The 17917-nt window shown below is 47.6% G+C and overlaps 1 pseudogene across 1 annotated transcript in view; it reads left to right on the forward strand.

Moving 5' to 3' along the window:
• Window positions 1-341: 341 nt before the first annotated feature.
• The window catches only part of LOC149332488 (neprilysin-1-like), a 28390-nt pseudogene continuing 10814 nt past the window's right edge, over window positions 342-17917 (forward strand). Inside the window, exons 1-9 of the transcript XR_016285223.1 lie at window positions 342-523; window positions 2838-3017; window positions 4061-4100; window positions 4159-4366; window positions 5959-6099; window positions 7538-7717; window positions 9523-9682; window positions 11281-11382; window positions 16661-16969. The product of XR_016285223.1 is annotated as a neprilysin-1-like (transcript). The remainder of the gene's footprint in view (window positions 524-2837; window positions 3018-4060; window positions 4101-4158; window positions 4367-5958; window positions 6100-7537; window positions 7718-9522; window positions 9683-11280; window positions 11383-16660; window positions 16970-17917) is intronic.

Here is a 17917-nt window from a genome sequence, read left to right on the forward strand (position 1 = left end):
ACAGTACACGGGCCTCTAGAATTTCTCCTCCAAAGAAATTCAACCGCCGCGGTCGGGATCGAACCCGCGTCTTTCGGGTCAGCAGCCGAGCGCCATAACCACTGAGCCACCGCGGCGGCTGGTCATGTTTATCTTCAGTAGTATGTTTAATAGTGTTCAGTTTTAGCCCGTTGTATGAGCATTACACATGCCCTGAACTGAATTTAGATTGTAATGAAACAGCCCAGTGAGTGCACAAATGCGGACCGTGCGCACGGGTATACAGTATACTGAAAAGGCAATGCATGCAGTCAACCAGTCTGGCCTTGTAGATCGACGCAACTATATTCCCATACTAGCGTTCCGTCTTCAAGGTCCTTCTCGTCCTCCTGTAAGTTCGTCTTGCTTTTGAAACCGAAACTAATGCTCGTTTTCTGCAGGCAAGCCGACCTAAAGGCTGTGCTCACGGGCGTGATGTACACCCTGCTCGCCGTGGGAATTATTGCGTTGGTCGTTTTAACAACCTTCGCAGCGATGGCTACAGGTGAGGTTTCTTCTACAAGATGTACCGCTAATGCAAAAAAAAACCATCGGTAAGCGCTCTCCCGCATCACCTGAGCAATTTCGCCATGAATGGTCATCATCATAACATGACCACGACCACTGCAGGACAAAGGACTCTCCCATGTCTCTCCCATTAACCCTGTCCTTTGCCATACTAGTCGAAACCTAGAAGAAGAAATGGGCTTGGGCAGGGTATACCATGCGAAGTCAAGACAACCGCCGGTCCTTAAGGGTAACGGAGTGGATTACAAGAGAAGGAAAGCGTAGCAGGAGGCGGTCGAAAGTTAGGTGGTCGGATGAGATTAAGAAATTTGCGGGAATACGGTGGCCGCAACTGACAAAGGACAGGGTTAATTGGAGAGACATGGGACAGTCCTTTGCCCTGCAGTGTGCGTAGTCAGGCTGATGATGATGATGTTGTTGATGATGATGATGTTGTTGATGATGATGATGATGGTGTGACAGTTGGGGCCACCGTATCCCCGCAAACATCATAATCTCATCCACCCACCTAACTTTCTGCCGCCCCCTGCTACGCTTGCCTTCTCTTGAATCCACTCCGTTACCCTTAAAGGGACACTGAGGAGAAATTGAAGTTGGCTTGTATCGGCAGAATACCAGCTCCTGATTACAAAAACGCCACTCATACTGATAACAAAGCTCTTGTAACGTAGAAAAGAGCAAGAACCAAAAGACAGGTATCGCCGCCACAGGCCAAACTCGCAAGTACAAGCGTGATGACGTCATAGGACAAAGCAGTGTTGCTGGAACCAATGGTTCTAGCAACTCTAGGACCCGAGACGCCACAAATCACTGAGGCGCAGCCAATGCATGCGAAAATCTCCTTGAAGTCGCCAGATGGCGCCACGTGCCCGGCAGCTACGCGCGCGCCTGAAGCATCGGGACCAATAAGCGCCCATAGATCAACAGCGACCAATCAGCGACCAATCAACAAGGTACACGGTATGCTAAAGGTGTATTTGCGAGAACTTCGTTCCATCGTAACGCTGGCAAAACGCCAGTGCAAACGTAAGCGAAGCGACTGTAGCGACGGCCGCAATAGCCCATAGATGCCTTCAATGTGCGGCCGGCGGTAGCTTTCGTTTCGGCTGCTGCTAGGCCACACTGCTGGCCGCCAGAAATCGCGGAGTCTGCGTTACGTCATGTTCACGTCAGGTTTCACGTCACTTAGTCCTGTGTCGTCATAGGAGAATCCCAAGTTTGAATCAGAGCGGCGGGAAAAACTTTTTCAACTTCGAATCCAAATTTCTTAGAAATAAATGCATCTTTCGCTGCCGGCCAAGTGGCAACAAAGCCATGACATGCCGAACTATCGGATTTTGCTATAAAAAAATATTAATAGTGCTCTCCTCACTGTCCCTTTAAGGATCATCGGCTGTTTAGCTTTCGTATGACACACCCTGCCCACGCCCATTTCTATGAAGGGTGCACTTATCTATGGGAAGTGTGCACTTACAACAGGAAGTTAAGCTGTGCTTCTCGCAATTTTAAGTCCGCAGTATTTGTGGTCGCTAAAATGGGCGATGTACACTGGTGGTCGAGACACATGCGAATGCGAACTGGTTTGACATGCCGGTGTGACTGTGTTAAGCAAAGAATGAGCTTATTACGAAAGCATTACTAGTCCCATTATGATAAAAGCCGGCGACGTGCTTGTGTGTGTGCTCGCCGATGGTAACGAAAATCCCAGCGATGGCAAGAAAAATAGCGTGACTCATCAAGCAGCCGTAGGACGCACACAGCAAGCCGGGTACCGCCATTTCAGACAATCATGCGCATGTAGTTCTTCTATATATGCTCACCACTGACCGACCTCTATGTGGCGCCGTTTTTCCCGACAACATTCGTACCAAAATTATGGCGCAGTCGTTTTTTTTTCTTTTCTCCGCGTCGTTCGGCAATCTTCGTCTTGATTTTTACATTTTTAATGAATCAGCTAAGCCTTGGTCAACCTTGTTCTTTTGAGGGTTAGGGATAGAAGAAGAAAATCTTGGTGATTCGCACTTACTAACAGTAATGGAACAAAGGAATGCGAACTACATAAGATATTTTTAGTTGTGGTGACATTTAAAAGATTCTGAGGCCTCTTGTGTCTTACAGATGCTATGTAGGTTATACAGAAAATGAAGGCGCTCTCCTTAACCGCGGTGGACACTCTACCCACACACAGCGGAATGATTTGAACGGGTTTAAAGAGGGAAAACAGACAGCGCTTGAGCGTTCGTCAGGACTGCGATGCATGTGAGTAATGTTCTCCCTATATGACCTGGCAGGCGCAGGTGACAGCAGAAGCGACGACGCCGATGACTTCGAGCTGATCGAAGGCAGAGACGGAGGTGCCAGTGGCGGTGGTGACGCTGGGGGTTCCAAGGGGTGGCTGGTCCTTACTAGGAGACCCGCTGATCGCACACCAAGATCCGACGCTCCGATTCATCAAACGTTTCCCCCGGATTGTACGTGAAATTGCTTTATTGTTCTGTCTTCTCAAGGCTATGCGGTGGTCTTTGCTTGTGCACATGTAGTGATAAAAAAATTACCGAAGACACTTTGGAGATTCTAAAGTGTGCTTGACGAAAGCCTTGTGGTCAACCCACTGCCGCTTCCCGAACCGCTTGGTGCGGAATCACTGGGTCGCTTCGGAGCCATGCGTCTCAATCACTCGACTGCAACGAGACGTCTGGCGAAGGAGCGGTGGTGCAGCTGCCACCGCAGATGCACGCACGCTCGTTCTACCTCTACTGTGTGACGTCACGGTTGTTATGCACAGCTGCGCCCCCCACTGGCGCGACGGTTGCTAAGGAGGGGAGGAGGTTGCGCCGCTGCGCGGAGGAGAGGCCACACCCAATGGGCATTGGAAGTCCCATGGATGTCCTGCGGATGTTTAGGATGTCTGCAGGACGTCCATGGGAGGTTCAGTGCCCATCGGGACAGTTGGCACGATTCCAGGGCACGAAAGAACGCGACCGCGAGCATGAGCCATTAAAGGCTTTCGCCTTAAAAAATACCAGAAGCAATGGACAAGGTGCCGTACTTTAAACAGAAAGAAGTAAAAATGGAGTAAAATGTCCTCTAGCGCACCCCCTTTTAGAAAAACGAGAACGCTAAAGGACAGTTTGTTCCGCATTTACTCCCATATAGGCGTACTCGTGTTTACAGCGTAGAGCAGTGGACATCGATGTGTAACTTGGGTTTGTTTCAGGGGCCGCAACAAATGTATGCGATTATGCTGTATTTTGCTGTATAGTTTGGCACAAAAATATAACTGTTATTTAATTGTCGGGCGCCGCAAGTTGTCAAAGAAAATGAACGACCGCCGGCCTGTATTCCTGGTAACCAACAGTCCCCAAAAAGCTCCACAACATGGCGAGCGTACAGCCCGAACGTTTTCGCGCTTATAATTCGCTAGTAGCAGTCAAGGTAAAAGCGCATGTCATTTGCACCCGCGGTTTGATTCTACCACCTGATTTACGCCTCGCTTTGCTTTTGGTGTTCTTAGCGAACACGCCGGAGGAGGATACCGATGAGGAACCGGAATGGTAAGGCAATCCATTTTTACAACACGACCGCCAGACCACCAACGGTCTGTACCTGCAGGACCACCTCGGAACTACCGGACACCTCGGAAATACCGGACACCTCGGAAACAGATCTCCCTGTGTCTACAACTGCACCGATGCCTGACGGTCATGATCTTGCCGCGCAGCTGATAAACGCTACCCTCAACTGGGGTATTGCGCCGTGCAATGATTTCTACAGCTTTGTGTGTGGTAGATTCGAAGGAGGCAAGACCGTCCTTGATAAGGTTAGTTCATTCTCCTGGGTCTTAATTTGGGAACATCACTACAGTATAATTATTCCTAAGCTACCGCAGGGTGCAGGTGCTTTCAGTATAAAAGGTACCAACCACATTAAAAAGGCAAATTTTTTTATTAGTTGTTTTACTAAGGTTGAAAATAGGTTTGCTTTAGTCTATGGGGTTTAACGCCCCAAAGCGACTCAGGCTATGAGGGACCCCGTAGTGAAGGGCTCCGGAAATTTTGACCACCTGGGGATCTTTAACGCGCACTGACGTCGCACAGTGCACGGGCCTCTAGAATTTCGCCTTCACCGAAATTCGGCCGCCGCGACCGGGATCGAACCAGCGTCTTTCGGGTCAGCAGCCGAGCGCCGTAACCACTGCGCCACCACGGCGGGTAGAAGTTGGAAATAACTTTGAATTATACGCCAAGAGGAAAACTAGTTAGAAAATGAGGACGTGTGCTTGTCATGCATAATTGTGGAGTACTCATTAATTAAAAGCTCAAGCGTTGTTCACTACTGAACATTGGAAGGATCTGCACACTGGAGTACGTTCAAGGACAGCCGAGCATTTTTTTTATAGTAAGTCTCGCTTGTGCTTGCAGAGATATTAGCCAGTGCGCGGAGCTTGGTAATCCAGACCATTAACCTCAAAAATGCGGAACACATCTAATGCTAACAGAACATAGTGCTAATTCTTTCCAATAGTAAATTAACTTCAGTTTCTGTCGGCACAAAATTCGCATTACAAAAGAAACTGACACCTAATAAGCGTGCTGCAAAACCTGGAAGTATACATGTTGTAATATTTTCTAGAACATTTTATGCCTCGCTGCTAGTACCCGAAACTATCGAGAAGAAAACTACCAAGTTAGGATTCTTGATAACTGTACATGTAGTATGTATGTGATAAAATATTATTCAGTCGATACAACTAGCCGGGGATTGAATGTTTGATGCTTTTGAAATTTCATTTATACATTAAGAAACAAAGGCAACATAAAAATAACAGTTATTGTATCATTGGTTTACCGAAACGTTTGTTACTGTTCGGTTATTATGGCGAGACGCTCCGAAATCCAGCAGCCGTCATGCATAAGCGATAAATTCTGTTGGCCATATCACATGACCAATAAGCCAATAATGGAGCTATATAATATATGACCTGACCCAATAAATCCGTGATAACACTACGGCGTCCCTCATAGCCTGAGTCGCTTTGGGACGTTAAACCCCAATAAACCAAACCAAACCAAGCCATCTGTCCTCCTTAATATACATAGTCCCGTACACAAGAAGTAACTGAACAGCTGACGCCAAATCTGCTGTCATACTACGTGAATACCACTTCAACTTTTTTTTTTATTACGCGCATATGACCAGGCCTTACCTCGTGTATTACGTCCACCCACTTACAATATGTCTGAAACAAAATGGAGCAGATTTAGTATATTTAGTATACGACGGTATGACTCGTACATCCTGTCCGCTATACCTCACTACAATGTCACGTTTAAATTAATGTGAGGTCGGCTAACTCAACGCAGACCTCAGTGTCACGTGTGCACTCTCTTCAAAGTTTTCTTATCTCCACAGATAGACGACTACACGCAGCAAGCGCTCAGGGACATGCTGGTGAATATCGACATCCCCTCAAGCGGTCAGAAGGCCGCAGAGAAGGCTGCGGGCTTGTTTCGGGCTTGCACCAGCTTGGGATCCGATTCTGCGCACTCAGAGGTACGGATCTCTTGGTTACTGCGGAGAAGGTCATCTTTAATGAGATATTCGTTCAGCTGCAACCCTTTCCAGTGTTTTCCGTCTCGGGCGAAAAAAAAAACTTTATTGCGAAATAATTCGTGTAGTCGCTGCCGCGGAGGGAAGTGTTTCTTGCGTATACTACGAAACTGGAGCTCTCGTTAAAAATTTTTCACCGCTGTTGGAGCCTATAGTTACCCAGGTTTCGCGCAATCGTTGTCCGCGGTGTCGTTACGTCCTCATGGCCATCTCTTCTCCTCCTTTCTTCTTCCCAGTGGTACTGGCTCAAACTAATTCTTCCCGACAGACGTTCAGGTAGCATAGGGCTGTAAATTCTGCGCTCTCCTGTTAGTACGTATGTTCTCCCAAGACATCGATAGAATTTATTTGGACAAAGGCGAATTTTGCATGTTTTTCTGCGATACAATCTCGCAAGGCTTAGCGCACAGGTGAAATCCAATTGTCCCAAAAGTCGTTGCCACTTTGGAAGTAGTTTCGCTCTCTAAGAATACTAGAGAATTTCGTGCGATACGGTTAAAAAAGCCGAGAGGTGTTCAGACAATATATTTCAGCACAGGCTCATTGAAGACATCATCTTCAGAGAGCCGCTGCTTACTCTAGATGTGAACATAACGAAAACCTGATCAAATTTCTATAACGCCGTAAGCGACCAGCTCTCGCCAAACGAGCCAGGTCAGGAGGAGGTCCATTCATTCTAAAAGACATCTCTGCGATGTCCACTGCCCACCACTTGTTCTTGTTCTTGTTCGTGTCTCACCATGGTGTGGTCGTCATTGCAAACATGTATATAAAATGTTTTGGACACAAAGTATTACTAGCAGTCTTATAAATAATGGGTCTGAAACCGGACTCATGGTTATTAGTTTTTAAAAAATTCTCAGACTCGCGGACGCCAGGTTTCGTGACAGTACTCTTGTCTAGCGCTGAAGGCGCAAGCGGTAACTAAGCGACATTCCGACCGCAGTAAAAGGTGCTCAACCTGTCACCTACGCTGAATACTAGTTACTGTGACTTCCGAAACCGTTTTACCTCGAGGAAAACCTATAAGTGGTCAGCACGCTTAAAAAATTATGTAGGTAGATTTATGGCCACAGCTGTCGGCAGAACCCAACTTGGTAGGAGCGACTATAGGATTGCAAGATCTCCTTCCCTTCCCTGACTGAACGTTCTGAGGAAACATTACAGCGGCTATGACGTCAGCAAAGAAATTCTTGGGGAAAGCGAATTCCTATGACGCACTCAAACCACAGGAAAAATATCTTCGTAAGTGTGAGAAATGTAATGCTACGCATTCTGTGATCTCTCGCATGCTTACTTAAATGCCGCTTCATGCCATTCGCAGTAGGAACACAGTTTATTCGCTTACTTAGCGGTGAATTATGTGCTGCCTTGCGTGCAGGTGCCCTCGTTAAAGCTTTTCCTATCCCGGTTGGGCCTCGACCTCTCTGACATGCCTTACGACCAAGACTTCAACATCCTGGATCGGGTCACAGGCCTGTCCTTCGAATATGGAATACCAGTTTTCGTCAAGTTCGGCATGTTTAAGAGCCCCCCGGAAATACAAGATTACATTTTAGAGGTACGCAACATCCTTCGTTGAGATAGCAAATACCGCGAACTGATGTCTCGTAATAGCTGCTGAAGTGCGCGCGGTTCAAGCCAGCAGTAACAGAGGTTCTCAAGAACCTATCGTTGGCGTGCGTATTAAAGGAATGATAATAATGTACACTAAGCCTAAAGAGCTTCCAAGCTATTACTTCTGGTGCAGCAGGATAAGTTCCAGCGATACCTTTTAAACCCCTCACCCCTGTCCCCTAGAAAAGACCGTCACCGTTTAGTCAAGGTTGACATATTCGCTCACTAGACTTAACTCAAACTGCGGTTGCCATTTAACCATAGTGGTTAACACCAGTTTATTTTTGAACCATAAGCCTATTAGCGCTTCGCCTATTTAGGGCGTCTATCATTCACTGCACTTTGTTCCTTGAGTTATAGGACTAAACGGTGTCTGCTAAGGCCTTTAAACGAGCTCACCGCTGGCACATTCCAACTGCGGGCTATATCTCGCATCCACAATAGTGGCTTCATGATATAATAGGGTCAACATTGCAAACATGACGGTAATCTCGCATTGGCACCTTGAGTAAGGAGGAATATTTGCACATGCAGGGAGCTTTTGATAGGCTGTAGAACTCACTATCACGCTCAAATATTGCTCTACAACACACGAGCTTTGGAAGGCGTTCAGTTCTACAAAGCAATGCGAGCCTGACGGCAATCGAAATTTTGCATTTGACCTTCGATACAATGAACAAAGCGTATTCAATATTCGTGCGAGTTGGACGGAAAGCACATTCGTTGACTATAAAGCGGAAACCTCACAAAGTTCAGTCCGCACGTGTTTCAAGTCATACGTGTTTCAAGTCATATCGAGCGCATAGTAGATAACAGCACGAGCAGAGGAGAAATAGGTGCCTCTTTGTAGCTTCGAGCGGCAATCTACTCCCCATACAAAAAAAACATTCAGGGGGCACTTTGTCTCTCTAAAGTGCTGCAAGGCGAAAGCCTTTCCTGGAGCACTGTTTGGCATTGACTGCGAGGCTGTTTGTGCTGTACTAGTGCTTTATTTGACTACAACTTTGACGGCACATTACAGCTACACACTTTGACTGCCGACTTTGACTGCTTCTTTAACACGACTTTCTCTCTGCTTCGATGAGTTCGGTTGCATCCATGGCTCTGTTCGCAGTAATGGGGTACGTAATGTGGTCACCCACGGACGCCTTACGCCCCCTGTCGGAGCGAACGACAACTATTTTATTAGTTGTCTTCTTCTCCAACAGGCATACGTGGATGACCTCATTACTACGAATCCGCGCACTCTGACGTCATGACCATTTCGATCAACCGAAAAGCGTGACACCTCTGCTGACAACCTTCTGCCGACAACGATGAGGCATTAAAGGCTTTCGCCTTAAAATCAGTCAATTCAGTAGTCTGTGCAGCCATGTCCATCATTCTTGGACAAAAATTTTGAACATTGCAAAATGGTAAGCTACTGTTATGGAAATGTTGAAGGTAATGGTCCATTCTTCAGATGTGTTGCAAAACTTTACTTTTAAAGTTTCAAATCTTTCGCATCGAGCACTTAAAGACTGCCATAAAAAAACAATGGGGAACACTTTGGCAATAACGAAAACGTTAATAGCAAGAAAATGCAAGCAGGCTGTCAAGATATCTGTGGATGTATTCATTGTTGCAGTGAAATCTTAAAATACATAACAAAATGCGTTCATAAATTCTTTCCCGTTGAAAAATGGTTTTGTCCAGAATTGCTGGTTATGAGTGGAATGTGTGCAATTTAAAAGTGTCTCGCTGATGCAGATGAGGATCAACACCGAGGACGAGAACTGGCTGAGGCTAAAACACCAAGAGCTAAGCGATACTGATTTGGAGGGTCTCTACCAGGAGTACATACAGGATTACGACCACAGCATTCTCGATTCGCGGATCTTAAAACGCATCATCGCCACGGAGCTCATCAGTACGTACTTTCTGGCACTCATTTCGGGATGAAACTACAGACATCGCAAAAAGCGAGAAGATTTCTGGGTGTATTTTAGAATGTCTCCAAGAAATACTAAATGCCTAGAATTTTAGGAAGTTCAGAAACCTCCACCTTAAGGGTAAACTTAAGGGCGTTAATGTACGAAACAAAAGCCCCAGCCTGATCATATACCGAGTTTTTCAGCAAACTCTTTCAAAAATTTTCAAAAATCGGCTTTTTGGGGCGAAAATCTAGCATCTGCGGCAGAGTATCACTAGTGTTAGCGGGTTGGTTGGTTTATTGGGGCTTAACGTCCTAAAGCGACTCAAGCTATGAGGGACGCCGTAGTGAAGGGCTCCGGAAATTTCGACAACCTGGGGTTCTTTAGCGTGCACTGACGTCGCACAGTACACGGGCCTCTAGAGTTTCGCCTCCATGGAAATTCCACCGCCTAGGCCGGGATCGAACCCGCGTCTTCCGGGTCAGCAGCCGAGTGCCATAACCACTGAGCCACCGCGGTGGCTACAAGAGAACCAGTGGATCGTGTTAAGCAGTAAGCTGTTTAACTAATTTTTAATAATTAGCTTTTTACTATTAGAGTTAGGCGCTTAATTGCAGTTCGAGATTTGTAACCAGTCGTTAGTAACAGCCATACCAGTTATTAGAATTTCGAAAACTCGAATACCCTTGGCGCTGTGGCTCGACAAAATTTGCCTTTTTCGACCAGTTACGTGCACTGGAGGGGTTGCTTTGCCTGTATGCTTTCGAAAGCGTGTGAATTTTCGCACGATGCAGCCGTATTTTCGTTCGATCCCGGCCGTGGTGGTCGCATTTCAACCGGGGCGAATTGCTAAAGGCCCGTGTGCTGTGCGATGTGAGTGCATGTTAAATAACCCCAGGTGGTCGAAATTTACGGAGCCCTTCACTACGGCGTCCCTCATAGCCTGAGTCGCTTTGGTACGTTAAGCACCTATGAATCAATCTTTTTTCTAGTTCTTTGCAAAATCTTATAAAATTTGTGCATCGCTCGCATCGTGTAGTTCAAGATCGCCATATAAAACCCACGTGGAACGTTTTCGACTACAGCAAAAACGTTAATAGGAAAAAAATTAAAGCCTGCCGAAGACAAATCGGCGGATATATCGATTTTTACAGTTGGATCTTATGATATGTGAGCAAATTTAGTTCATAAGCCATTTGGTAATTAAAAATGCGCTTGCCCACAATTTCTGACGATTTATTAACCAATAACAAGCAGCAGCGTGCCGGCATCTTTCGCTCACATTAACGAGGCTTGCAGCATAGCGTAAACACTTGCCAATTTTTTGTTCCCTTTTTCTTCTCGAGGCGGCGCTTCATAGACGGTATTGAGACAGCTACATCAGCAGCTCTCGCTATGACGTAAGCCTTCACTCTCATTAAGCAGCGCCACGTCGCAGTAGACAAACGGACAGCGGTGACCAAATATCTCCCACTTCTAAGCAATTTATGGTACTTTCATTGAAAGAGAGGTGGCGTTGCTGCGGCTATAAATTGCTGCGCGCGTCGTAGAAGTGTGAAAAAAATTTAAAGTTTCACGTTTTCCTTCGCTGCAGTGCGGAAATTCATATACGACCTCCGCCTGGAAAAAATATTCGGGCTGACGCGAACGACTGTGGAAATGCTTGGAACTCTCACGGAAGGCTCAATTTCGAAAGGTGCGTTCGCTGCTGTATGCGCCGTGCTTTTTGATTTCACAGTATACAGGCTGTGGCAGGTCGATATCCATTCTGTTCAAATACCTCGCTTCGTTGAAACAAATCATTTTTGAAAACAACGTAGATATCCAGACTTTGCAAATTTTGTTACGAATATCCAGTCGAAAGAACAGGAAATTTGCTGTCGTCACGAGAGATTTTTTGTAATGTTTTTGCCCAACTTATAGTACCAACAGAAACTCTCCTAGTAACAACTGAGTTTTGCGAAGTTATGATAGAACAGTGCTACAGAACTACATAGTAGTAAAGATCAGGTTCTTCTACTCTCCTTGCACCAGCGGTGCCCCGCCAGAGACGGGTTGGTTTCAACTCCAAGACTGAAGCTCTTCGCACCAGGGGTGCCCGTCAGAGACGGTCTCAAGATGTGTTGACACGCAGGGATAAAAAAGGCAATAACTGAAGATTTATATACAGCTATTTACATTGCACACACAAGTTAAGGCATTCGAGACAAATTAACGGCAAAAGGACAAACAACAACAAAAAGGTGGATCTGGCTAATACTAGGGGAGGCCCCTACTCGGCGTTGCCGAAGATGCGTTGCATCTCACCTTAGCGCAGAACCCCCCTTTGGCTCCGGGGCCCAGTTTTAAAGCCCTAAAGGCCCGGCCCACATTCCGTAACTTCCAATCATGTTGTGCTGTTAACATGATTGGTTCTTCCAGGGCATGGCCAGCCCTCCGGCTTCAACAAGGTAAACCACCCTATCTACCACTACATAAACATAAAAACAAACACAAATACACATCCGTGCCAGCACGTGTGCGAATCGGTACCGCGGGTGGGGGGACACCCGTATACTTGCCGGCGCGTTCGCGAACGGCCGCGTTCCAAGAAAGGAGACGCTTCGCTTTGAGCACCCCCAGCCGCGTTCTGATGACCCCGCGAACGCTACCGATACCTTACACGCCCTCCCCAAGATTCTACAAAGGGCTCAAATGCCACTTTTAGAATTATAACAAAGGGATCGGTACGGGTCACAAAACCACCCTGTGGGTGACATGCCGCAGCTACACCAACACTGGCACCAACAAAACCAAACAGCAAAAAAAAATGCACACGAGCACCAAAACAACACAAGCAAATTGCGCACTCAAATACACGCAGTGACACGCTTGCTGTGCGCCGTAAAACGGAGTCCAAGTTGATAGGCTACTCAGTTCACTTGCATGCCCACTGCCGTCCTGCTCGCGAATGAGCACACATACGCACCGACACTCGCGACTGGAGCGTTCACTAGCACTCGTACGATGTCCGTAAGTGGCCACGTGAGCCTCCTTAGTCGCACCGAGCGTCCCTGTGTACATTCGAGCCACCACGTGTTGTCAGTAACACAATTAACGCCTAAACGGTAACTCACTCATTAGGCTGGCGCCACAACGGGGCGCGAACTGAAAAGATGGTGCCCTCCAGGATCAAAAACGTCCCGGGTTTTGATGGGTCCAAACCCCTCACTACACGACGCACCTGAGGGCACGCTCTCTCCGGCGCGCCAGCACGGGCCGCGCCCTGCGCAAGGGGCATATCCTCTCCTCATTCTAACCGTACCAGTGAGGCCGGTTTTACTACACTTGATCTGCCGACCTCTAGCACGGAACATACTGTTCCTCGCGTCGACTTTCAGCGTGAAAGCCACGCACCTGCCTCCTGCCACTCCACCTCGCCCGGGGCCATCTGCACCTTTACTGCACGAGCAAACTTTGAAACCACCGCTCCGTGCTTGATCAGCGCCCGCTGGCCCCGTGGCATAGTCTGACTCCGAGGCTCCATGAGCTCCCTGACAGTCACTTGACCCGGGCTTGCCTTGCGGCAAGTCGCCACACATTTCCGGGTCCTCAACTGACCTGGTCGGGCACACACCGGGTGCGTTCATCTGCGCGGCGTTCTGCCCGGTCGGCCCAACAGGCCCACCTCCGCTCTTTGCCTCAGATGAAGGGCTCTTGCCACCAGAAACGCTACGGGGCACTTCATGCTCCATACCCGACACAGGGTGCGGTTGCGGCAACGCCAGATTTTCACTGGCTGTTACTAGCTCCGCGTCAGAGGTCACAATCTTAGAGCCTACAGGAATTCCACCGCTGTCCTGTTTGTTATCGGACACCTTGGTCACGATTGGCCCTAGATCACTAGAATTGGGCTGCTCCTGTTCTTTGCTAGACGCCCGTGGTGGCGGAAAAGCTGTGGTATTTTCGCGTCCTTCAGGAATCCTGTTTTCACTTCCTGAACCTTTCGCGGCGTTTCCTAAGAAAGATGCGTTCCCGCATACCGGCTGATTGCTTTCAGCGTCTTCACTGCTTTTTCCCTGACCTGTGCATGACAAGCATAATCCTTTGTCTTCCAGCACAGGCTGCCTCACCTCTCGCGACTCGGAGCAGTTCTCCCTGGCTAGTTCACTAGCTCTCCTAGACTCCTTGATCTTAGAAATCTCGAGCTCTACCTGCTGGCGTCTCGCTTCTAATACCCCCAAGACATACTTAACATCCTGAGGTTCTTCCTCGCGAAGAAGCGCCTTTCCGCCATTTACTTTCGCAAGTTAAGCCTGAAAGTACGCTAACCGCGCCTTCGCTAATTGCACTTGGTACCTCACATCGAGTGAGGGCCGGCATGGATAACCCTCCATACCGCTAGCTGTACTCCTCAACTGTCCTGCCGGCTCGAACACAGGGACGTGAACAATGCGACCAAGGAAACTCACGGTTTCGATGCGTCGATCCGCATTGCCAGCTCCTTGGCGTCGGAGTCCACCTCCACTTTCACCGCACGCTGCGATGAGCTGTCGGACGCCGCTGGTTCTGTGCCCGCTGCTGTCGCCTTGCTGCGACCCGCCGGTGACTGTCGAGTTCTCGACGCGCTGCCTCCTTGACCGGACGCAGTCCCGCGTCGCTGGACACCTGCCGTGGTCCTTGCGTCCTTGCCGCCGTGTCTCCGCAGGTCCGTTCACGAACGCTGACCTGTCGCCTTGTCGTCACCTTTCTCCCTGCCTTGTCTTCTTCCTGCGCCGTCTTCCGATGGCCGCAGGATCCTCGTCGACTGCGCCAGTAAAGATCAGGTTCTTCCGTCTTCCTTATTGCACCAGCGGTGCCCCGCCAGAGACGGGTTGGTTTCAACTCCAAGACTGAAGCTCTTCGCACCAGGGGTGCCCGTCAGAGACGGTCTCAAGATGTGTTGACACGCAGGGATAAAAAAGGCAATAACTGAAGATTTATATACAGCTATTTACATTGCACACACAAGTTAAGGCATTCGAGACAAATTAACGGCAAAAGGACAAACAACAACAAAAAGGTCGGATCTGGCTAATCACTAGGGGAGGCCCCTCTCGGCGTTGCCGAAGATGCGTTGCATCTGACCTTAGCGCAGAACCCCCCTTATGGCTCCGGGGCCCAGTTTTAAAGCCCTAAAGGCCCGGCCCACATTCCGTAACTTCCAATCATGTTGTGCTGTTAACATGATTGGTTCTTCCAGGGCATGGCCAGCCCTCCGGCTTCAACAAGGTAAACCACCCTATCTACCACTACATAAACATAAAAACAAACACAAATACACATCCGTGCCAGCACGTGTGCGAATCGGTACCGCGGGTGGGGGGACACCCGTATACTTGCCGGCGCGTTCGCGAACGGCCGCGTTCCAAGAAAGGAGACGCTTCGCTTTGAGCACCCCCAGCCGCGTTCTGATGACCCCGCGAACGCTACCGATACCTTACAATAGTACTGAAAAGTATCACAGAAAAAACAAACTACAGATAACAGAAAGTCGCTTGAAAACAAAAAAAAAATCAGTAGCTAAGACAAAACATTTTTTCGTATTTTTAAAGCTTTTGCTTTTTTTCTACTCGGATCTCTATGAATCACAATATCATGACCCTGCCCACCAAAGCAGTGATATTTTAATGCGGGCCTATACTGTGAAATCGCACAATAAGACGTACTTCTTTTTTGTGCATATGCTCTCACAGCGTCTGAACATTGTGTACCGGGTATCATCTTGTTCCACAAGGTTTCTTTCTTTTTTGTTTATATTTATACCCCCCCTTGCCTACGTCAACATGAACAGCGAATAATGGCAGGGGATCAAGTGAAGCCAGAATGAAATGAAATGTTTGAAAATATGGCTCCAGATTATCGTTGTGTGATCTTCCACTGCTCGCCCGAATGCGAAATCGAATGCGAACGAGTTCGCCAAACTCATTCAGTAGCGTACCTCATTAGGCCCTGATGACATTAAACAATCCTGGGTCGGAGCTATTTAATAACATCTAGATGCTAATCTAATTTTAATCAGGTGACATTAAATCTTTCAGTCATGTACATGGCTATTAGTCATGTAGAAGCTCCTACCACCTTTAAATCTAAAACTGCCTCCGATTCCTTCTTACGAATGCTTTAATGTAAATGTCAGGTATTTCAAGAACTCTAGTTTGGGCTAGTTGGTTCATGATTCGGGAGGAAAACGGCGCGAAAAAACGTGGACAAAAGAGAGACAAACACGACAGGACCAGCGCCAACTTGCAACTGAATCAGTTGATTCAGTTGCAAGTTGGCGCTGGTCCTGTCGTGTTTGTCTCTCTTTTGTCCACGTTTTTTCGCGCCGTTTTCCTCCTGAGTCAGGTATTTGTCGCCCAAGTTCTGTAATATTCACTACTGCACTGGAGTTACAGCTAACTTTCCCTTTACAATAATACCGAAACTTTACAGAATACTATACAGTGCTAAAGTATATCAACCCTCAAATTTTGTACGAACCCGACATATCTTAATGAGTCATATAATGACTTCTGTACCTCACATGCTCGTAAAACACATGATGTGCTTTGCCTGTACAAATTACACCCTGTTCAACTGTCAACTGTTTGACTTTAGAAAATGCTGCCTACAACATGCCTGACGGTACAGGAGCCATTTACGAGTGGCAACCTACGTTTGTGGCACTCCAGAGTCGGTGTAAAACAATTACAAAATAGCCTAGTACTTTAATCGCACGTAAAAGAACCCCAGGTGGTCGAAATTTCCGGAGCCCTCCACTACGGCGTCTCTCATAGCCTTAGTCGCTTTGGGACGTTAAACCCCATAAACCAAAACCAAAACCACTTCACGTTATTGTTCGAGTTCCTATAACGCAAACATCACAGGCTCGCTTGATCGATAAATGGTAGATATCGAGTGTCGCTCGATGTTATATAATTGGTAGGTATCGATAAATGGCATCGATATTTCAGACCAATGGGCGTGGGTGGTCCAACACTACACCAGCAAGATTTTAAAGGCTACGGATCCCGTGCTGCTTTGGGATAATGCGCCGGCGGTCGCCGGGTTGCTCATGGACATCAAACATATGCCCCGCCACGACGCACGGATCCTGTTGGGTTGGACCCTACTCCGCCGCCTCCTACCGCTAGCCCACGGCGCCTGGTTCTCCAGAGCATCGGCGGAACGGGGTGGCAGCGAAGGCTATGCATACGAGTTCTGCTACGAAACCATCTCAAGTGTAATGGCGTTGGCCCTAACGCAACGCTACCTAAGTACCTGTGCGTATTCCTTTGTTGTAGTGACAGTGTCTTAAGGCTTTTGAGGGAGCTGGATGACCGAGTGTACGTGCTTTGTACGCGAGATACGTTGAGGCTAAGCACAATTTGAAATTGCGAGGACACTTTGGCAACTAAAGTGTTGAGAGGTGAAAGCCGAGGACACTATGCCGTAACGACTTCCGGTGGATGTGACGTCACACCGTTCCCGTGACTATATATTGATACCCAAATTGTACATCTTTCGGGGATCTTAAGTGTTAATTACGCTTAAATATACATTTTTTTCATCTAATTTGACACAAATCGGACGTTTTTCTGACCATTCTGTGACAATTTCCACTAAGCCGTGACGACTTCCGGTGGATGTGACGCCACATCATTCCCGTAGCTATGTAGGCGTCCGCGCTATTTCGACGCATTTTAGACATTTTTGCCTATAATTAATTAACTAATTAATCTAGTCATCAAACTTGGCTTCGAGGTTTATTTTTGCTCCTCTTATGAAGCAGCCATTCGTTTTCTCCTATCTTTTTTAATTCCCGAGTTATCACGGGTTAAACGGTGCCAAAGGTGTGACACCCTCTGCTAACGGACGAACGTATGAGCCATTAAAGGCCTTCGCCTTAAAAGAGAACTCTAGCACTGCTAAAGCTGCGCACACTGCGCCAACACTGCGCACAACATCACGCATGTTAAAGATGATGATAATGATGATTATGATGTCCTCAGGTTTAATGTCACATACTCACAGCGGGGGATTGGTCAGGGTGCTCACGTTGTTAAACTGCCAGCCTCTCGCGTTTTGCTCTGGATGTCGTTGTCTTCATCAACTTCGATCTGTGCGCTAGTCAGTCCAAAAGCAAGAGAACGCGAACACTTGCTCTTGGGAGTCCAAGTTTGAACGCTTGGCAGGTTTTGTGGCAAGATGATAATGATTATTACGCAGCT

This window comes from Amblyomma mixtum, chromosome 8, assembly GCF_055824585.1.
Source record: "Amblyomma mixtum isolate Tamu chromosome 8, ASM5582458v1, whole genome shotgun sequence".
In the NCBI taxonomy this organism is placed as follows: Eukaryota; Metazoa; Arthropoda; class Arachnida; order Ixodida; family Ixodidae; genus Amblyomma; species Amblyomma mixtum.